Source organism: Delphinus delphis, chromosome 8, assembly GCF_949987515.2.
Source record: "Delphinus delphis chromosome 8, mDelDel1.2, whole genome shotgun sequence".
Lineage (NCBI taxonomy): Eukaryota > Metazoa > Chordata > Mammalia > Artiodactyla > Delphinidae > Delphinus > Delphinus delphis.
In genome coordinates this window covers 60,871,543-60,895,102 of record NC_082690.1, presented here as the reverse complement: position 1 = coordinate 60,895,102, position 23,560 = coordinate 60,871,543, and the positions used below count along the sequence as shown (strand labels likewise).

Sequence of the window (23,560 nt, the reverse complement as noted above, 5' to 3'; positions counted from 1 at the left end):
GGAGGGATCCTCAGGGAGATGAGACTTTGAAGGAGGAGAAGTCAGGAGAGGACAGTCTAGACAAGAGGGGGCTGCAAGTGCAAAAGGGGCCTGAAAGAGTGTGGTGTGCCTGGGGCATGGCCATGCTTGCGGGCCTCCTTGTGGCCATCCTGGTGATGGGCACAATGAGAGGAGACAGGATGAAAAAATGGTGCCCTTGTTACCAAGTCCAAGCTTGTACCGCTCACTGCATGACAGGCCAATAAATCGAGATATGAGTTGTTGGGATAAGGAATAGTGACTTTATTTGGAAAGCCAGCAGACCGAGAAGATGGTGGACTAGTGTCCCAAAGAACCATCTTACCTGAGTTAGAATTCAGGCTTCTTTTATACTAAAAGGGGAGCAGGTGTGGCTTGGTGTAGGAATCCTTTGTTCTTGCAGCTGTCCGTGTAGGTGTGGTCACAGTATTCCCACATAACTTCAACAAGACAAATGTTATCCTCTGTTCTGCACCTTTTAGTCTCTACATGAATGGAATGACACCTTAAAGGGTCCGAGCCTTGAGAACGGGCTATCCTGTATATTTCAGGTTATAGGCAACATTCTTTTACAAAAGGGGCAAAGCCAGCATAACTCAGTACAGGCAACAGCACAAAGGTCAGTGCTAAAGGAATTCAATATGGAGTCAGGTTTGTTATTCTCTGTTATACCCTGTCCTCAAAGGATGACACATACCCTTGGAGAAGGACGAGGAGACATTGAGAAGGGCTTCCTTGAGCAGGAGAGACTTCAGCTGTACGTTGAACCATGCTTCAGAGTTAAAGAGTGAGAAAGGAGGAAAAAAGAAACCTTCCTGGTGGGAGGGGACTCCCTGAGCAGGCACTGGGGTGTGTGGTGAATGAGGAGACTGCTTGGCAGGAGAGCATGGCAGGCGTGTGGAGATGCTGTGAGGAGCTGGAGAGCCCCACTGGGTGGGCTGGCTGAGGGAGTATACTTTTGCTTGGGGTACAAGATTCCTCTACCTCAGGGTCATTGTAATGGAGCAAATGGGCTCGTTGCCTGCTGCCCAATGGAAAGACCAAATAGCAGGCAACAGTTGTGTGCAGAGAGAAAAGATTTTATTGCAGCCAAACTAGGAGACAGGAGGCAGTGTGCAGATGTGTCTGCTCATGGGTTTTTGAGTGGGATATTTATCTTGGAAACAGGAAGTCGGGGGGGGGGGGGGCCTTGGAAATGATTGGTGGAAAGTGCATGTAAGTTTAAGGAGTTTTCTGCTCAGGCAGGCCTGACTGCTTTTCCTGTCTCTTCCTGGGTGGCATGTGCAAATTGTGTGTATGTGTGTGTGTGTGGGGGGGTGTCCATATGTAACATGTAGTGGATTTTTTTTTTTTTTTTGGTCCTGCCACTGCACTGCTTGTGGCATTCTAGTTCCCCAGTCAGGGATAGAACCTGGGGCCCCCTGCAGTGGACGCATGGAGTCCTAACCACTGCACCACCAGGAAATTCCCCATGCGGTGGATTTAAAGTTCACTATCAGTCATCATTGTAGTCCTTCAATGCACCTCCCAGCCTGATGCTCAGTTGGAGAGACTTCAGCAAGTTGTATCCATATCTGTAGTTTCCCTGACACTCCGAAAAAAAACCAAAAGGAAAAACAAAAAAAAACTTCTGTTCTTGATGTATTATTTTGTTTCTACTTTATGGGCCTTGTAAATTACATGGCACATTTCAACTCAACACGTCATTTATTTTCTGGTTAGCAAACAGTCACTGAGGTCTCTCCTGGGCCTGACTCTGAGTTTAGGATGGATGAATGAGTTATAAGTGATTGCTGTGGATTCTCTTCCAAGTCCCTAGAAAGCCGGCCCCAGGAGGGGTGCTGTAACAGGGAAAAATAAACCTGACTCCATATTAGATCTGTTTCTTTTACTTTAACCTTTTTTTTTTTTTAATTTATTTTTTTGTGTGGTACACGGGCCTCTCACTGCTGTGGCCTCTCCCGCTGCGCTCAGCGGCCATGGCTCACGGGCCCAGCCGCTCCGCAGCATGTGGGATCCTCCCGGACCGGGGCACGAACCCGTGTCCCCTGCATCGGCAGGTGGACTCTCAACCACTGTGCCACCAGGGAAGCCCTACTTTAACCTTTTATTCTATTGCTTTTGCTTTGTGTTAAGAATGTTGCCTTAAATATACAATGGAGAAGACAGTCTTTTCAACAAGTGGTGCTGGGAAAACTGGACAGCTACATGTAAAAGAATGAAATTAGAACATTCTCTAACACCATACACAAAATAAACTCAAAATGGATCAAAGACCTAAATGTAAGGCCGTACACTATAAAACTCTTAGAGGAAAACAGAGAGAGAACACTCTTTGACATAAATGGCAGCAATATCTTTTTTGATCCACCTCCTAGAGTAATGGAAATAAAAACAAAAATAAACAAATAGATCTAATTAAACTTAAAAGCTTCTGCACAGCAACAGAAGCCATAAAAAAAAAAAAACGAAAAGACAACCCACAGAATGGGAGAAAATATCTGCAAATGAAGCGACCGACCGACAAGGGCTCAATCTCTAAAATATACAAACAGCTCAAGCAGCTCTATGTCAAAAAGACAAACAACACACTCAAAAAATGGGCAGAAGATCTAAACAGACATTTCTCCAAAGACTACAGATGGCCAAAAATCACATGAAAAGATGCTCAACATCACTAATTATCAGAGAAATGCAAATCAAAACTATAATGAGGTTATCACTGCATACCAGCCAGAATGGCCATTATCAAAAAGTCTACAAACAATAAATACTGGAGAGGGTGTGGAGAAAAGGGAACCCTCCTACACTGTTGGTGGGAATGTAAATTGGTAAACCACTATGGAGAACAGTATGGAGGTTCCTTAAAAAACTAAAGATAGAACTACCATATGATCCAGCAATCCCACTCCTGGGCATATATCCAGAGAAAACCATAATCTGAAAAGATACATGCACCCCAATGTTCACAGCAGCACTATTTACAATAGCCAAGACATGGAAGCAACCTAAATGTCCATCAACAGAGGAATGGATAAAGAAGATGTGGTACATATATACAATGGAATATTACTGAGCCATCAAAAAGAATGAAATAATGCCATCTGCAGCAACAATGGATGGACCTAAAGATGACCATACTAAGTGAAGTAAGTCAGGCAGAGAAAGACAAATATCATATGATATTACTCATATGTGGAATCTAATTTTTAAAATAATACAAATGAACTTATTTACAAAACAGAAACAGACTTACAAATATTGAAAACAAATTTATGGTTACCAAAGGAGAAATGTGGCATGGAGGACCTTGGGATGAACATACACACACTACTATGTATAAGACAGATAACCAACAAGTACCTACTACGCAGCACAGGGAACTCTATTCAATATTCTGTGATAACCTATATGAGAAAAGAATCTAAAAAAGAATGAATATATGTATATGTATAACTGAATCACTTTACTGTACAGCAGAAACTAACAGAACACTGTAAATCAAGTATACGCCAATAAAATTAAAATAAAAAATAAAAATAAATAAAAGGTGAGAGTATATGTAAAATCTAAAAAGAAATTTAAACAAAAAAAGACTAAGATCCCACAAGCCATGCAGTGCAGCCAAAAAAAAAAAAAAGAAGAAGAAGAAAAAACCTGAACTCATAGATAGAAAGAACAGACTGGTGGTAGTCAGAGGCAGGGGGTGAGGGGTGAGTAAAATGGGTGAAGATGGTCAAAAGGTACAGACTTCCACTTATAAGATAAACAAATCATGAGGATTTAATGTATTCACAGCATTACATAGTGACTACAGTTAATAATACTGTATTGGGGACTTCCTGGTGGCGCAGTGGTTAAGAATCCGCCTGCCAATGCAGGGGACACGGGTTCGAGCCCTGGTCCAGGAAGATCTCACGTGCCACGGAGCAACTAAGCCCGTGTGCCACAACTACCGAGCCTGCGCTCTAGAGACTGCGGGCCACAACTACTGAGCCTGTGAGCCACAACTACTGAAGCCTGCGTGCCTAGAGCCCGTGCTCCGCAACAAGAGAAGCCACCCAGTGAGAAGCCTGCGCATCGCAACGAAGAGTAGCCCCCGCTCGCCACAACTAGAGAAAGTCTGCACGCAGCAATGAAGACCCAACGCAGCCAAAACTAAAATAACTTAAAAAAAAAAAAGTGGCATGGTGGTTGCAGGTGTAATAGAGAAGAACAAATCTGACTCCACATTAGATCTGTTTCTTTTACTTTAACCTTTGTATTCTATTGCTTTTGCTTTGAGTTAAGAATGTTGCCTATTGTGTGGGCGGGGAGGGATAAATTGGGAGATTAGTGTTGATATATACACAGCTCTATATATAAAACAGATAAGTAATAAGAACCTACTGTATAGCACAGGGAACTCTACTCAATACTCTGTAATGACCTATATGGGAAAAGAATAAAAAAAAGAGCAGATATATGTATATGTATAACTGATTCACTTTGCTGTACAGCAGAAGCTAACACAACATTGTACATCAACTATATTCCAATAAAAATCAATTTTAAAAAAATAGGGCTTCCCTGGTGGCGCAGTGGTTGAGAGTCCACCTGCCAATGCAGGGGACACGGGTTCGTGCCCCGGTCCGGGAGGATCCCACATGCCGCGGAGTGGCTGGGCCCGTGAGCCATGGCCCCTGAGCCTGCGCGTCCGGAGCCTGTGCTCCGCAACGGGAGAGGCCACAACAGTGAGAGGCCCGCGTACGGGGGGTGGGGGGAGGAATGCTGCCTATAGTCTGAAATATACATGATAGTCCATTCTCAAGGCTCTGACCTTTAAAGGTATAACACTTTTCCCTTCATATAGAGATAAAAAGTTGCAGAACAGAGAATAATATTTGTCTTGTTGGAGGTTTACAGGAACAGCATGACCTGACTGACCTATGTAGACAGATGCAAGAACAAAGGATTCCTAGTCTCTGGACGTCATGACTGTTCACTAGTGGCTCCGCAGCACTGAGCACAGTGGCCAGGCATCAGCTGATATTCAATAAATATTTGTTGAATGAACGAATGAGAGACCAAAATACTGGACACGTGTGGTATCTGTACTGTTCAGGGAAGGGCAGAGGACTTGGATCTGGGATCTAGCTCATTGATTCCTCATTGTGTGCTCTGACTTTGGCCAAGACACTTCACCTCTGAACCTCAGTTTCTCTATGTGTAAAGTAGGGGCTGTCTGCCCCACAGGGTTCTTGTCAAGGTCAAATGAAATACATGTGATAAGGGTCCAGTTACTGTCCCAGGGAGCTGCACAGTGACCCAGAAGCTTTGGCCAAAGCATACAGGAAGCAAGGAGGCTTCGACTGAGACATCTGGACTAACAAGGTTCTAATCCAGTTCCAAGTCCACCATCAGTCCCCAGGTGACCTTGGATCTGTATTAGTTTCTTATGGCTGCTATAACAAACTACCGAAAACTTTGTGGCTGAAAACAACGTGGATTTATTCTCTTACAGTTCTGGAGGTCAGAAGTCTAAAATCAGGGTTTCAACAGGACTGCATTCCTTCTGAAGCCTTCAGGAAAGATCCATTTCCATGTCTTTTCCAGCCTCCAGAGACCACCTGTATGCCTGTGCTGTGGGCCCCTTCCTCGTATCACTCCAACCTCTTACTTCCACCCTTATAACTTCTACTGGACTCTCTGATCTCCTGCCTTCCTCTTATAAGGATCCTTGTGATGATATCGGCCCATTCAGATAATCCAGAATAATCTCCCTATCTCAAGATCTGTACCTTAATCACATCTGCAAAGTCCCTTTTGCCATACAAAGTAACATTCACAGGTTCTGGGGATTAGGACATGGGCACTAGTACCATCCTTCTCCCACTTGGGCATCAATCTCTTCTTCCAGAAGATAATAGCCTCAGTCTGCCCTGCCCTCCCTCCCTCCAGCCTCCCCCTGGAGGAGGGCTCTCATGGAGCCAGGAATGTTGGATGGAGACCAGGGAGTGAGTTCCAGACTGCTTCACCACCCCAGCTCACAAATTGCCCCAATCTTGTCACGGGTAGTTACAGCCCCAGGACCTAACTGCTCCCTAACCTGTGCTCTGCCCTTCCCTTCCATTTCCTGGGCTTTTCCAGGCAGGCCAGCCTCCTCCCACCCCAATGACAACCAACCTTTCACAAAAAAACACCCTTTATTACTAAATTGCAAACATTTACTATCTCACGCTATCCCTGCCTGCACCCCCTACCCTGCACTCCAGGAACCTTAATCCAAATATTTCTCCCACATCCAATCCTCACTCACAGCCCCTTATGGAAGTCACACTTCATTTTACATTTCTATTTTACAGGTGGAGATATTGAGGCTCTACCCCTTCCTCCTCACTCCAGCTCCCGGATCTCCTCTGCCACTGTCCTTTCTGCTCTCAGCCTTCAGGGCCAGGGCAGTTTCACCAAGATGCACTGAATCCAAACTGGTGACAGTCTCAAATTAATCAGAGGGGGCCCAGCGATCATCCCAGCCCCTACTCGGCATTCACCATTCATTTAGACTACAAATATTTCCTGAGCACTGACTAGATGCTTGGTACTGTTTTAAGTTGGGAACAAAACTGACACAATTCCTTGCTCTCATATGGTTCACTTTGTAGTGGTGGGAGACCATCCCATAAACAGGCAGTAATATCAGATGGTGATAAATGTGCTGAAAAAGAATAAAGCCAGGGAAGGCAACGGAGCACACAGGGGTGAGGATGGCAACCATATTCGAGAGAAGGTGGTCAGGAAAAGGTTCGCTAATAAGCAGACATTTAAACAGATTTCCAAAGAAAGGAGGCAGAGAGCAATATGGAAGTGGTGGAATATTCCAGGCTGGAATCAGCATCACTTTCAGCAGCTGCTACCCAGATTTCCTGCTGCAGTACCAGCCAGCACCTTTCCCATCTTCTGTCTCAGAAAATGGTGCCAACATCTCCCAGTCCATAACCCAGAAACCTGAGACTCATTTTTGTCCCTGACCTCTCCCTCTCTCCCCACACCCCGAAAGTCCCCAGGCCCTAGAGATTTTATTCACTAAGTATCTCATGAATCCACTACTTCCCTCAATTCCAAAATTCTTTTTTCCCCATCCCCCTCCAGTCCTACTCCACTCATAGCCTTCCTCATCTCAGCAAATGGCCACACACTCTTCCGATTTCTCAGCCCAAGAACCGTTGGAGTCATCCTAATTCCTCCCTTTCTCCCACATCCAGTATCCAATCCATCAGCAAATCTCATTAGCACTCCCTTCAAACTACATCCAGATTCCCACCCTTTCACCGCCCCCTCTGCCACCGCTTACCCCCTGCTTCAAGTCATGGTTGCCTTGAGCTTGTGCTGTTCAAAATAGACCTTCATGTTCTTTGCTTGCTTTCCCTTGTCCCTAGAATCTGTTCCTAGATCAGATGCTGAACTGAAAAAAAAAAAAAAAAAAAGTTTCCATTGCATTCAGAGTAAAATCCCAAATCCTTACCCAGTCTGACTAATGCGGCCTTCTAGATTCTGGTCCAGACCACACACTCCTATACCGTGTGCCCTGCTCCCTGCTCACCAGTCCCACTGGCTTCCTTGCTGTTTGTTCTTAGAAGGCACTGAGTATATTCCTGCCTCAGGGCCTTTGGACTTACTGTTCCCTCTGACTGGAATACTTCTCCCTTGTAGTATAAACTGAGTGTTAGGTTCTTTGTTTTGTAATGAAAGTGCCTGTCTTAAGCTTTGATTACTGAGGCAGCCACATCAAAGGATATCTTGAATGAACAAATCACTAGATAAAGAGTCAGGCTGCCTCCTGGAACTGAGGCTCCTTTGTTTTAGAGGTATTGGTTGATCTCAGTAACTGACCATTTGGGCCACTTGTTTTTTTTTTTTAACATCATTATTGGAGTATAATTGCTTTACAATGGTGTGTTAGTTTCTGCTTTATAACAAAGTGAATCAGTTATACATATACATATGTCCCCATATCTCCTCCCTCTTCCGTCTCCCTCCCTCCCACCCTCCCTATACCATCCCTCTAGGTGGTCACAAAGCACCGTGCTGATTTCCCTGTGCTATGTGGCTGCTTCCCAGTAGCTATCTAGTTTATGTTTGGTAGTGTATATATGTCCATGCCACTCTCTCACTTTGTCACAGCTTACCCTTCCCCCTCCCCATATCCTCAAGTCCATTCTCTAGTAGGTCTGTGTCTTTACTCCCGTCTTACCCCTAGGTTCTTCATGACATTTTTTTTTTTAGATTCCATATATATGTGTTAGCATACAGTATTTGTCTTTCTCTTTCTGACTTCACTCTGTATGACAGACTCTAGGTCCATCCACCTCACTACAAATAATTCAATTTCGTTTCTTTTTATGGCTGGGCCACTTGTTTTTTCCCTTCCCACACTTTAAATTCCTGCTCATATGTTTTTTTTTTGTTTTTTTAACACATTTATTTATTTATTTATGGCTGTGTTGGGTCTTCGTTGCTGCGCGCGGGCTTTCTCTAGTTGCAGCAAACGGGCCCTACTTTTTGTCGTGGTGCACCGGCTTCTCATTGTGGTGGCTTCTCTTGTTGCGGAGCATGGGCTGTAGGTGCGCGGGCTTCAGTAATTGTGGCACGTAGGCTCAGTAGTTGTGGCGCACGGGCCTAGTCGCTCCGTGACATGTGGGATTTTCCTGGACCAGGGCTCGAACCCTTGTCCCCTGCGTTGGCAGGCGGATTCTTAACCACTGTGCCTCCAGGGAAGCCCATCAAATATTTTAAATTCATCAATGAAGAGAGACTGAAACCCTAGGTCCCCACCCTCAACGCCAATAAAAGCAGAACCCCAAGCCCACACATTCTTTCTTCCTCTCTCTATGGCAACCTTGCTCTACGGCCACAGGTACGCTGTGTAATTTCCGGGTCCTGTAAATGAACCTTTATTCTTTCAAAGTTTCCTGATGCTTATTGCTGCAAGATATCTTGCAATCATAATAAGAACTTTAAGGGCCAGTCCAGCCATAACATTGCTTTTTGACAGGCAGAGACAGGCACAAAACAATTGGCATAGTGGGCAGGATTGCATGATTGCCCTTGCAATTAAACAAGGGGAATGCCCTTTTTACCTGTAACTTGCTTACTAACCACCTAACTCGGGTGGGTAACACCATCTGAGGAAGGAGCACCCCTTGCTGGGGGCCTGTTGCGCTACGGTGTGCTTTCACATGATTCTCAGTGGTGTGTTGCCTGTGGTATCCAACCCAAAAGGTCACAGCTGCCATAATAATCCAAGGATCTCCCCAGAGTGGTGTGATAAAGACTAAATGGTCTCATGAGAAGAGTAGGCCACTAATTATAAAGGGCTTAATTGACTATTGCCTAAGGGTCCTCCATGCCTCAAGGCCAAGGAGAGCTAAGGAGCCTTGAATTGCAAGGCTATTGTCACTACTCAAGGAGAGGATAAAGGTATGAGAAAACATTCCCTTAGGGGAAGAGGATAGGAGATCTCTTACTGCTACCACTGTCAGTAGGTTGTGCTATGTAGGACTATGTGTCCTAACCAAGAATGAAATAGCCTTGCAGCCAGAAACCAGTGGCAACACCAGAGGGAAAATATGACAGAGGCTTACAGTCTCTGTGTCACCACTTCACTCACTACTTGGTCCCCTGAACTGATGGAATATTATGGATCCAATCCCTGGTGTGATGTTGCAACTGAGCAGGACCCTGTGGGGCTCCTGGGCATGGAAGCCTTTCTGTCCCCCGTTTCTTATTTGTAGGGAACAGACTCCAGCATCCATGACCTTCCCTGAGTTCCAAAAGGGAGATTCAAACAGTGGCTAATCAAGGGAGAAGCAGCCAAGAAGCCACCTGAGGCGAGACTAAAGGGACCAGAGAAACTCATCAAGATTAGGAGACAGTGGTTAAGCGCAGTGGTTAAGGATCCGCCTGCCAATGCAGGGGACACAGGTTGGAGCCCTGGTCCAGGAAGATCCCACACGCCGCAGAGCAACTAAGCCCATGCGCCACAACTACTGAGCCTGCACTCTAGATCCCGCGAGCCACAAGTACTGAGCCTGCGCTCTAGAGCCCGCAAGCCACAACTACTGAAGCCCGTGCACCTAGAGCCCGTGCTCCGCAACAAGAGAAGCCACTGCAATGAGAAGCCAGCACACCGCAACAAAGAGTAGCCCCCTCTCACTGCAACTAGAGAAAGCCATGTGCGGCAACAAAGATCCAACTCAGCCAAAAATAAAACAAACAAAAAAAGATTGAGACCACCTGAGATGAGATTAAAGGAGTGCAGGCTCTGCACCCACCCTAATCTTATCAGCAACTCCACACTTGAACTGTTGCTATAAAACTCCTCATCAAATCCTCCCGGGTTAGGGACATACAATTTTTCAGGGCAGGAGCCCACTGTGTACTCTTTGCCTGGCAAAGCAATAAAGCTATTCTTTTCTACTTCCTTTAAAACTGTTGTCTCTGAGAGATTTGATTTGGCACAGGTGCACAGAGGCTGACCTTTTGGCATCAGTGTTACTAAAAAAATTAATAGACAAATATAAATGTCCTAAACATCTGGTGCCAATGTCTCCTAAGAACCCTGATGGGGTACACCAGCTCCTTGACAAATGCAAAACCCCACAGATGCTTCCTGGGTGTTATTTATTTATTTGAATATTTATTTATTTATTTGGCTGTGCTGGGTCTTAGTTGTGGCATGCGGGATCTTTTAGTTGCAGCATGCAGGATCTTTAGTTGCAGGCATGTGGGATCTAGTTCCCTGACCAGGGATCGAACCCAGGCCCCCTGAATTGGGAGCATGGCGTTTTAACCGCTGGACCACCAGGGAAGTGCCTCCTGGGTGTCATTTAAAGCCATGCATACCAACATGCCAAAACTCTGGAATTACACTCCAGGGGCCTGGGGGCTTTTCCCAAAGACTATATGCATATCTCCCGTTAGTGGAGGCAGACCCAATCCTGGCGAGGTCTCTTGGGATACCCCGTGGAAAGGAAAGCAGCCACCCACAAAGAGGGCTCACAGTGACATCATCCAAAAATTTCTGGTAACAGCACATAAGATTAAGGTAACAGGATAAAAACAGGAAGTGGAAACTGAGATCAAAAACTGTACCTTAACTGAAATTAAAATATTATTTAAAGATTTTATGCATGGGGAAAGAGAGAGGGAAACTAATTGGCTATTGTGGATTTCTTGGATTTTCTTGTTTGGTTGGAACAAGACAGTCTCTGAATTGATATTTACAGCTGCCAAAATGTGTCAACTGGCTGGTATCTCTAAAGACACTAAAAGCCATAACTTTCTTAAAGATTCATTTGAGCTCATTTCCTCCGAGATATTACAGATCCCGAGGCCCCTGGACTTTCCCCTGTATGCGGCAGAATTAGAAGTATGAGTCATGGGTGTCCCTGCCCCCAAGGGAAAAGGTGACAAGGTTACCAATCTCTTGTGAGGAGGAAGAGGGAAATGGGAAGGCAAAGGCCCTTAGAGCCACTGATATTCGTACCAGGGGACTTCCTCTCCTCACTTGGATGTTTAGTGCCTGGCACCATGACCATTCTTCCATCACAGTGACTACTGGTAAGGCTCACAATGAATGGAAAACATTAAGATGAAGCCCGTCTCCTGCTGCGCAAAATTGGCATGGTTCAATAGGTTTATCATTTCTGTGACCACAGTGATCCAATATCACTGTGCCAGTGACCCAATACACTATGCCAATCACCACAGTGATCCACCCCTTTTCATTTTCAACCCTGAAAAAGCCCACTCTGACCTGGAGTCCAGAGGATTATTTTTAGAAGGTACTCCCCTAATTACAGGGCAGCACTACTACATTTTATTGGGACTGCCAAAACCATCCAAAAGGCACTAAAACTCCAAGAAGAAAACTTAGATTCTTTCTCTGTCCCTTGAAGATGTAAATCTTAAAATGTCTTTGAAATATAAACACCCCAGGAAATTACTTGTCAAGGACAAATACAAATCTTAAAAGTCTTCTCCACAAATATTAGTAAGAAGCTTTAGCCATTGGAGCAGGTAACCTTAAATTGTTCCATCTGCCAACTTGGATTCAACTGTTATTATAAACTAATGAGTTTTATATTGTTGTATGTGATTCATAGCTAACATTTTGGAACAGAAGCTATAGAGTGTCTGTGTCTGCCCATTTATGTATATCTATGCATGCACGTTATATATATGTAATTTTTTTCTTTCTCTACCTCTGGATGGAAATGCTAAAATTAATTTCTAAAAGAGATCTTATTTAATTGGTTTAAAAATAAATAGTTATCAATTAAGTATTCCTAAAACTCAGAAATACAGTAACTAACTCAAATGTTTTTTGAGTTCACATGATCCGGGGTAATCGCTGGTAAATAAAAACTGGTTAAATTAAAATAGGTATGTCTTTAGAGTTACCAGCATTAAATAAAATGCAGATTGGGACCTCCCTGGTGGTCCAGTGGTTAAGACTCCACACTTCCACTGCAGGGCGTGCGGGTTCGATCCCTGGTTGGGGAACTAAGATCCCACATGACACATGGCCAATAAATAAATAAATAAAATGCAGATAAACAACTTTTATTCTCCCTGGGCTTACTAGTCAAATAAATTCATGTTATCTCCATTACAAAATTTGTCAGCAAGAAAGGTAGTTTTGGATGATGGCTGACTTGTGTCTAATGAACTTTTTGTGGGTAGTCTAAACATAATTGTTGGGAGATAGATAAATGTAAGTGGGATAAGAGTTTTTAGGTGAACTTTACTGCAATAATTATGTGTTATGGTATGTCTACTTAAGAATAGTTTCCCAAATCTTTGGTAACTTCCACCCTGAAAATTTTGCTAAGTTAAATTAAATGATGGGAATTCATTTAATGTCCAGATCATTTCCAAATATGATAAAATACTGAAATAGGAATTGCTCAACAAGTCTAAGTTTACCTAATTTTGACCTCCTATTACAGAGGAAACGGTATTTTCTTCTATTAGGAAGCATGTCCTGTGCCATGTTGAAAAACTATACTATGAAGAAATGTATGTTTCTAGAAATTATGAAATGTATTCATAAATTTGCCAATCTAAAGAATGCTGATTTAACAGTTCAGTTCACAAGTGCTTACTTTTTTTTTTTTTTTGGCCGCACCGCACAGCTTGAGGGATCACAGTTCCCAAACCAAGGACTCGACCCGGGCCACAGCAGCCAAAGTGCCAAATCCTAACCACTAGACCACCAGGGAACTCCCCACACATGTGCTTACTTCTTAGTGTTCATTCGAAATTAAGGTTCCTAAAGGTTAAGAATTCTAATTAATATACATAATTAAAGCTACTAGAAATAATAAGGTAAACAACTCTGTATGCAAGGAAAGTAGGATTTTTATTTTTGGCTTAGAGAAGGTATGAGGTATGGAGATGCACTTTTGTTAAGGGAAAAGAAAGTAAATTTTTCCTAAAGTAAAACTGGTTATTTCAGAATGGGAAAGAGGAAAATAAAGGATGAAGTGGTATAGAAAGTTGGGAAGAAAGAGAAAGGAACAGAGAAATTTACCTTGTGGGGTCAAGTTGGCTAAAATGGAATTGTTACTATAAGGGTTTTTTTAAAAACATAGGCTTTAGTATCAGTAGTATGCTTACGTATTTTCTTTCATCTGCTAAAAGGACAAAGTTATCTTGGAGCATTGATCTACTCCTCGTAAGAGATTACAAAAGGTTTTTCTTTACCTTTTAAGTAATCTGGCTAGGAATCAAAGATGTTGTGTTTTACCAAAATAATTTCCTCTGCTTCATGTTATCTTAATCAGGTGTTTGATTACTAAGAAAACTGAGTCTTCTGAATATTATGAGAACTCACAACTCTGGGGCCTTCTGTATTTGCCTTTTAAATCTTTTGTCACTTTGGTTAAGTAGATAATTAAGTATTTTTTCATAATGATCTGTGATGTTATTTAGTTAAGTGTCCAAAACCTTTTGATATTTTGGACAAACTTCCCCAAATCAAATTCTAAGTGAAGTCTTTTTGACCTGGGAGTAACTTTGGGATTTTCTAGAGGTCTAAGGAAAACTGGATTCATAAAACTGCTAACAAAAGATCAAGGTCAATAATTAATTACAGGGCTTCCCTGGTGGTGCAGTGGTTGAGAGTCCACCTGCCGATGCAGGGGACACGGGTTCGTGCCCCGGTCCGGGAAGATCCCACATGCCGCGGAGCGGCTGGGCCCATAAGCCATGGCCGCTGAGCCTGCGCGTCCGGAGCCTGTGCTCCGCAACAGGAGAGGCCACAACAGTGAGAGACCCGCGTACCGCAAAAAAAAAAAAAAAAAAAAAAGAATTAATTACATAGGGACTTCCCTGGTGGCACAGTGGTTAAGAATCCGCCTGCCAATGCAGGGGACATGGGTTCGAGCACTGCTCTGGGAAGATCCTGCGGAGCAACTAAGCCTGTGCGCCACAACTACTGAGACTGTGCTCTAGAGCCCGTGCTCCGCAACAAGAGAAGCCAACCCAATGAGAAGCCCGTGCACTGCAACGAAGAGTGGCCCCCACTCGCCACAACTAGAGAAAGCCTGCATACAGCCATGAAGACCCAATGCAGCGAAATAAATTAATTAATTAATTAAAAAAAGAATTAATTACATAGGATTGAATGAACTGCTGAGGATAATTATAATTTTTTAATGCCTTTTGCTTGAAGCACTGTTGGTTCTTTAATCTTTAGTTTTCCAGATTTAAGGAAACTTTTCCTCTTAAGCTATGACTTACAGTAATTTGGTAAAGTATATCTTTGTGAACAAAGATGAAACAATTACTTTTCCCTCCTACCTGATCCCTCCAGAATTTGGAAACTCCCATTGAGTATTCTTATTTTCATGGCCATATAGTTATTTGCATAAGGGCAACAAGAATCTGCTCTCCTTGTGACAGGACAAAATTGGAAATGTTGATTATATCACCAAGGTTTTTGACAGGAATATCATATTTGAGAGAGACATACACAGACTCAGGTATGGCCAGATGGCTTTAAGGAAATAAGTTGACTTTATAGAGTCAACAAACCCCTTGGAAAAATCACCCTCGTACCTTGCTTACAGGGTTTCAGCAGCATTATGAGATCACTTCCTGGAAGGCCCAAGAACCTCAGGATATTTTGGGAACCTCAAGAAGAGAGAGGAATTCACCCAATTCTACAGGTATTGCAGGCAAAGTCTGATGGTAAATTCTAGGCTTGGTTTCCTAGCCTCAAGAGGCATTTAAAAATTCAATCTGGAGATTCCTTATGAAAAGTTCCAGCAAGGCAGACTTAAAAGAGCCTATATGATCAATCACTATTCTTGCTGCATCTATGTAAATAATCAGGCCACGTTTAATGAGACTAGACTTATTTTGCAAACAAATTAGTCTTACTTTGATTATCTCTGATAGAAATGGGAGTGAGTATATAGAGAAAAAAATTATGTTTCAATGGAAAACTATTGTATACCTTGGAGACATCAGATTCTAGTCCTGTTAATCGTCTTTGGCATTTTGTTTTGTACCTGTCAACTGGACTGGATGCTGAATTCTTCTTGTTTCCTCCCATATCTGGCTACAACTCTCCAGACTAATGTTTCCAATTTTTCTCCCACCCTCTGCCTTGGAATCATTAAGAACAAAAACCACCCTTTCCCCAAAGCTATGCAGGCTGAAGTGGGACAACTTGATGTAAACTTCAGAGAGATCTCCACGACAGCTCATGTATGGACAATCTTCATGACTGTTGCTATGTGGGCCACTAAGAAAAATCACCAGAGACATTCAAACTGCAAACCAGGAAAATCTGTCAGATTGCCATTGTCTGCCCTCATTCCACCTGAAAATGCCTCAAGCCTGACGTCTAGAAATCTTCTTGACTGTTGCCTTCAGAACTCAGAAACTTGGATTATGATATGCTCCAGTCATGAACCTTTTTTGTTTGCTTGTTTCTTCTGTTTCCCTAGAAATGCCTCTTATTAAATACCTGATCCAAGGGAATTCCCTGACAGTCCAGTGGTTAGGACTTGGAGCATTTTTTTTTTTTATTTTTTTTTATTTTTGCTGTGTTGGGTCTTCGTTTCTGTGCGAGGGCTTTCTCTAGTTGTGGCGAGCGGGGGCCACTCTTCATCGCGGTGCGTGGGCCTCTCACTGTCACGGCCTCCCCCGTTGCGGAGCACAGGCTCCAGACGGGCAGGCTGAGTAGCCGTGGCCCACGGGCCCAGCCGCTCCGCGGCATGTGGGATCCTCCCGGACCGGGGCCCGAACCCGCGTCCCCCGCATCGGCAGGCGGACTCCCAACCACTGCGCCACCAGGGAAGCCCAGGACTTGGAGCTTTTACCACAGAGGGACTGGGTTCAACCCCTGGTCAGGGAACTAAGATCCCACAAGCGTCGAAGGCAAAAAAAGTTTAAACAATTAAATAAATAAATAAATAAATACCTGATCCAAATACCTGCATCATGTAGGCCTAACTGGGGAACCCACCTGCATCACTGCTTCCAAAAATGGGATATAACCCTTTAACTCACCTATTCTCAGGACTAAAAGACTGGTTCGATGAGATATAGAGCAATCTCCCAACTCAGGACAGGTTCAACACTACTTACCCCAGATGGCCCAAGATGTTAAAGTATTCCACAATCTTACCAAATCTTTGAACAGATTGCCAGCGCCCCCCCTCCCCCAGAGATAACTGATCTACTTTCAAGACTGGACTTTTCAAGTTTGATACAATGGCTATGGACTGAATTTCAGACTATTGCCTGTATAATTATTATCAGATTTGCTACTATAACCCTATTTAGATGTGCAATTTCTGGTTACAATGTACCCTACCCCGACTTTTAGCCAATCAGGTACCCAGCCAGTTAATGTCCTCACCATTGATTCTGATGCTTCTGCATCACAGGGAAGATTGCATTGTAAACCCTGACAGGTTGTTGGATTTTTATGTTTTTTTATAATGCAAGTGCCTGACTTAAGTTTTGATTGCCTATGTATCCACTTCAAAGATGACTATCTTTTGGGCAGGGGAAGCAAATAATTTTAAATTTCCTTCCTTCCTTCCTTCCTTTCTTTCTTTCCAAATACACCAAAGACTCATGCAATGCTGCTAGCATTGGATGCAATCCTGGGCCACAAGTCTGCACACTCTTTTGCAACTGGTTCTGTGATGGCTGAACCTTTCATCTCGCCTCTACTGTTTACTATGATCCCAGTGTTATCTTCAAATTAAAGAAACATGCCATCGTTTCTCTGGTAAGACTTTTGTTGTCAAATTACCGCTGCTGGATGTACTTTCTTTCTGAGCTCTGGTTTGCCTTTCTTCTTTAAGTACTTTTTTTTTTTTGGCCATGCCACGAGGCACGTGGGATCTTAGTTCCCCTACCAGGGATGGAACCCATGCCCCCTGCACTGTAAGTGCAGAGTCTTAACCACTGGACCACCAGGGAAGTCCGCTAGTTTGCCTTTCTTGACAGTGGCCCTCACCATATCACCCATACCAGCAGGAGGAAGTCTATTCAGTTGTCCCTTGATCCCCTTCACAGAGATGATAAAAAGATTTTGGCTCCTGTGTTCAAAGACGGCTATCTAGAATAAACACATTGCTAGCCACTAGATAAAAAGCCAGGCCGCCTCCCTGCATTGAGGTTCCTTTGTTTTAGCGATGTTGGTTGAATTTGATAACTGTTTGGGCCGCTTGTTTTTTCTCTTTCCATGCTTTAAATTTCTGTCCTTATGTTTTAAATTCACCAATAAAGAGTGAGCGCGCAAAAACCTTGGTCCCCACCCTTGACCCCAATAAAAGCAGAACCCCAGGCTCACACATGCTTTCTCTCTCTCTCCCCATGACCTCGCTGTGTGGCCCCAGGTGCTGTGTGACTTCCAGGTGCTGTAAGTAAAAAACCTTTGTTTTTTCAAAGTTTCCCAATGGTTGTTGCTGAAGGGTGCCAATCCAACCACATCATTGCTTGATAGGCTGAGACCGGCACAAAACACCCCACCATATCCACAGGGCTCTCCTTTCCTCATTTCACTGTGGTCTCTGCCCAAATATCACCTCCCCTTTCCCTGCTTTAATTTTTTTCATAGCACCATCACCAACTATCTGTTTTCTCTCCCCTCCTCTCCTCCTATTAGAATGTCAGCTTCATGAGAGCAGGGATTTTGTCTGGTTCACTGTTGTAGCCCCAACACCTAGAACAGCCCAGCACATAGCAGTCACTTGATTAATCTAGAATGATTTGTTGAATAAATCCCCACTGCCACCCTGCTGGTCCGAGGCACCATCACCCCAGCCCTGGACTCCTGAAGCAGCTCCCTAACTAGTCCACCTGGCTCACCCCCATGCCCACACTCAACCCCTTCTGCAAACACCAGCCAAGGGGATATTTCAAAACTGCCAACTGAATTCACTCCCCAGCTTAAACTCTGCAATGATCAAATAATTTGATAATTCCTCCAATTGATGAGATTTTGTGGAAATAGTCACTCTTACTGGTATGAGTGCACACCGGAGGGCAATGTGATAATATTTCTCAAAGTAAATAATGTATGTACCTTTTGTCCCAACAATTCCATATCTAGGAATTTATCCTCTAAGTAGGTTCTTTTTTTTCTTCATTGTTTTATAGAATTTAAAGAAATTTGTAAATTGTGGTAAAATACACATAACAAAAAATTTACCATTTCAGCCATATTCATGTGTACAGTTCAGCTTCATTAAGTACATTCATATTTCTGTGAAACAACCACTACCATCCACCTACAGAACCTTTTCATCTTCTCAAACTGGAACTCCATGCCCATTCCCCTCTCCCCCGCCTTCTGCCAACTACCATTCTACTTCCTGTCTCTATGAATTTGACTACTCCAGGTACCTCATATGAGTGGAGCTATACAGTATGTGTCCTTTTACGACTGGCTTATCTCACTTAGCATAATGTCTTCAAGTTTCTTCCATGTTGCAGCATGTGTCAGAATTTTCTTCCTTTTTAAGGGTGAATTCCATTTTTTAATTCCATTGTGTGTATAGACCACATTTTGTTTATCTATTCATCTGTTGATGGACCCTTGGGTTGCTTCCACCTCTTGGCTGTTGTGGAATAGTGCTGCCATGAAAATGAGTAAACAAATATCTATTTGACTTCCTGCCTTCAATTCTTGAAGAAATAGAATTGCTGGATCATATGGTACTATATTTAATTTTTTAAGGAACCACCATACTGTTTTCACAGTAGCTGCACCATTTTGAATTCCCACTCCTCTACATAGATTCTTACGTACAAGGATGGATAGATATGCAAGGACACTCACTACAGCACTGACCGAAGTAGTAGAAGCCACTTAAAGTCAATAAAGTTATTTACGTTAATAGAGTCACATAGCTCTATATACACTGATAAGGAACCATCTGTAGCACATCCTGTTAAATGAACAAAGCAAAGTGCAAGGGAATTGGGGGTAACCTTACTTCTAGGGATTGTCGCCATGGTATCCTGTTGCAAGATTGGCCCATCCACTGTCCACAGTAGCCTGGTCTCCCTAGGGGCTGAGTACACCTAGATGCTGGACTCAGGGCTGACCATCTGTTCTTGGATGTGATGAAAAGGCATTCTGTTCCTGTCATAATCTTTGATCATCTGCGATAGAAAGCCTTTGAGAGCAGTCATGCATAATGTGGGCTCCAGGTCAAAGCAAAAGGTAAAAAAACAAGAGCTATAGTTCTAGGTGTCACAAATCACTGTACCTTTCATCTAGGGGCTGTTGAGAACCAAGGACGTTGATTAAAGACATTCAGGAGAATTGGATGAAGGTTGGTCTTGGCACTCACCAGGGACTATAGTAGAGTATTTAGCACCACTGGCAAATCAGTCAGACCTGGCCTTGGCCATGATCATAGAAGCTGGGATTGGAGGGTGTGAATTTCAAAGAAGGTATGATTCTACAGGCCCACTGGTTGAGGACACACCACCCTCTCTTTGGACCCTGTGGGTGGGGTGGGGTAGGTCTTAACACTGTTTGTAAAAGTACAGAGATGGGAATAATATGACTTTGGTTACTGGAATAATTATGGTGTGTGGGGGGGGAAAGACCCCAGATCTGTGATCAGCCTCCATAGAAATATTTGCTCAGAAACATTGTCAGGATTGAGGAAGCCCTGAGGAGCCAGTATTATCTATGAAATCTTCCGTTCACTACTCCACAAGGACAAATCATAAAGTAATTGAGGCAGTGCTGATTTCTTGAATAATTCTTCAGTCCACTGTCTTAAAAGCATTGTGCAGAATATTCAAAGAGGATAAACAGAAATGTGAATTTCATAACTACTAAGATTTGTAACTGGCTGGATTTAAATATTAGTGTGATAATATGGTTTTCCTCAGAATCTTATTTTAGTAAGAATAACTGGGGAATTCCCTGGTGGTCCAGTGGTTAGGACTCTGCAATTCCACTGCAGGGGGCATGGGTTCAATCCCTGGGCAGGGAGCTAAGACCCCACAAGCCCCACAGTGTGGCCAAAAAAAAAAAAAAAAAAAGAATAACTGCTATGTGACTGTATTAGGGTTATAAGCCAAATTATTTGAGACCCTAAAAAAGACAGTACTATCACAGTGTTACCAGTTAGCTATTGCTGCATAACAAACCATCTCATAACTACGTGGCTTATTGTTGCAGGCCAAACTGGATGTTAAAATAAGTGGATTAAAGTATGATGAAGATATTTACATTGTGTCAAAGTCTCTTCCCACCAAATACTGATTACTCACAAAGGGAAACTAATAACTATATGGTAGAAAAACCACCTTAACCAAATGATTACTAGCATCCTGTACAACATCATGTATCCCTTGATGTGATGCAGTGAGAAAAGGACATTACTCCTCTGATTTTCTTGCCAAAAATACATAATCTCTACCTAACTATGAGAAAATATCAGACAAACCTAAAGTGAGGGACATTCTATAAAATAACTGACCAGTACTCTTCAAAAGTGTCAGTCATAAAAGACAAAGACAGTTTGAGGAACTGTCATAGATTGGAGGAGAATAAAGAGACAGGACAATTAAATGCAATCTGGATTCATAGATTGATTGGATCCTGGACCAGAGAAGGGACATTGGTGCAAAAACTGGAAAAGATGAAATGAAGTTTATAAATGAATTAAGAGAATTGAATCAAAGCCAACTTCCTGATTTCTTATGATTGTACGCTGGTTATATTTCAACATTTGAGGAAACTGGATGAAAAGTATACGGGAACTGTACTACTTCTGCTATTTTTCTGTAAGTCAAAAATTACTACAAAATATAAAGATTAAAAAATAAAATACGCTTAGTGGTTTAAAATAATAGCTATTTTATAATATTTCAAGATTCTGTGAGTCAGGAATTTGGGCAAGACTCAGCAGGATAATCCTGCTCCACGCTGCAGTGACTGGGGTCACTTGGTGGTATTCAGCTGTGTCTGAGTTGGTCCTGAGCATCCAAGATGATTTTATTCATGTGCTTGGCACGTGGGCAAGAATTGCTGGAAGGCAGGCCTCAACTGCGGCCCCCTCCTCTCTATGTAGTCCCTGGACTTCTCAATGTGGCCTCCCCTGCAGGGTAGTCAGTCTTCTTACATGGTGTCTCTGGGATCTAAGAGCTAGTATTCCAAAATACAGGCAGTAGAAGCTGCCAGTCCCTGTCTTGGTCAATTTGGGTTGCTGTAACAGAATACCATAGATTGGGGGGCTTAAACAACCAAAATTTATTTCTCACAGTTCTTATAACAGACAAGAACAAACCTGACTACCTGTCGGATCTCTTCCTTTAGCTCAAACCCTTGTGCTCTATTGCCCATGCTTACTCAAGCTGGCTCTGCACCTTTTGTAAAGAACGTTGCCTATAGCCTGAAATATACATGATAGCCCATTCTGGAGGCTCTGACCTTTAAAGGTATAACACTTTTCCCTTCGTATAGAGATAAAAAGTTGCAGAACAGGGACTTCCCTGGTGATCCAGCGGTTAAGACTCTGGCACTCCCAGTGCAGGGGGGCCAGGTTTGATCCCGGGTCAGACCCCGGCTCAAGGAACTAGATCCCACATGCCGCAACTCTAGATCCTGGGTGCCGCAACAAAGATCTCACACATGGTGATGAAGATCCCACGTGCCGCAACTAAGATCCGGTGCAGCCAAATAAATATTAAAAAAAAAAAGTTGCAGAACAAAAAATAGCAATTGCCAGTTAGAACTTCACGCTTTCACTGCCAAGGGTGTGGGTTCAATCCCTGGTAGGGGAACTAACATCCTGCAAGCCACATGGTGTGGCAAAAAAATAAATAAATGAATTAACTTAGAAAAGAAAATAACCATTGCCTTGTTGCAGGTTTATAGGAACATTGTGACCAGGATTTGGACAGCTGCAAGAACTAAGGATCCCTGAACCAAGAAGTGTGCAACAACCAGCCACACCTCCTCCCCCTTTTAGTACAAAAGAAGCCTGAATTCAAATTCAGGTAAGATGGTTCTTTGGGACACTAGTCCACCATCTTAGCCTGCTGGTTTTCCATATAAAGTTGCTACTCCTTGCCCCCAAAACTCATCTCTCAATTTATTGTCCTGTCATGTGGCAAGCAGTACAAGCTTGGACTCGGTAACATTCTGAAGCCTGGGAGTCTGAGATCAGGGTGCCAGCACAGCCAGTTCTGGTGAGGACCATCTTCTGGGTTGCAGACTGCTGACTTCTTAATGTATCCAGACATGGTAGAGAGCAGAATGAGGCAAGTTCTCTCATGATTCTTATAAGGGCACTAATCCCATCTAATACTAATCACCTCCTCTAACCCTAATCACCTCCCAAAGGTCCCACCACCTAATACCATCACATGGAAGATAGACGGTTTCAACATACGAATTTTGGAGAGACACAAATATTCAGTCCATAACAGTCCCTTACAGCCTGGAGCTAGAAACTGGCAGAGTGTTACTTTCACCATATAATATTAGTCAGAGCAGTCACAGAGCCTGTCTACATTCAAGTGAAGGGGACACAGACCTCACTTCTCAATAGTCAAAGAATTTGTTCCTTTTTTTTAACCCATCACACATGGGAAAGAGATTAGATTAATCATAACCCTTGGTTCTTGGCATACGTTTTTTGGTTTTTTGGATGTGCCACGTGACTTGTAAGATCTTAGTTCCCCAACCAGGGATCGAACCTGCACCGTTGGCAGTGAGAGTGCCAAGTCCTAACCACCGGACCACCAGGGAGTTTCTCCAGCATACTCTCATCATTGATGCAGGCATGGACTGCCTTTATATATTTATTTGTTTGCTTAGCTTTTTTCAAAAAGGCAAAGGAAAGCTTATGTTTTTCCTTTTTGTGTCATTTATGATTTGTATACCTGCTTGATAATATGACTAGAAAGAACTTCTAAGCTTATCTTTGGTTGGAATGGGGTGACACGATACTCTTATTTCTAATATATCATATTTCCCTTATTTGCATTATTTGGCAAA

At 43.1% G+C, this 23,560-nt stretch overlaps 1 long non-coding RNA gene across 2 annotated transcripts in view; it reads right to left on the bottom strand.

Annotated features, from left to right (window-relative positions):
- The window catches only part of LOC132429073 (uncharacterized), a 61,161-nt gene that overhangs the window by 1,231 nt on the left and 36,370 nt on the right, over nucleotides 1-23,560 (bottom strand). Inside the window, exon 3 of one of the 2 annotated variants that reach the window (XR_009520282.1) lies at nucleotides 7,352-7,462. The exons of the other annotated variant lie outside the window; for it this stretch is intronic. This is a non-coding gene — a long non-coding RNA (uncharacterized lncRNA). The remainder of the gene's footprint in view (nucleotides 1-7,351; nucleotides 7,463-23,560) is intronic. 2 annotated transcript variants of the gene reach the window in all.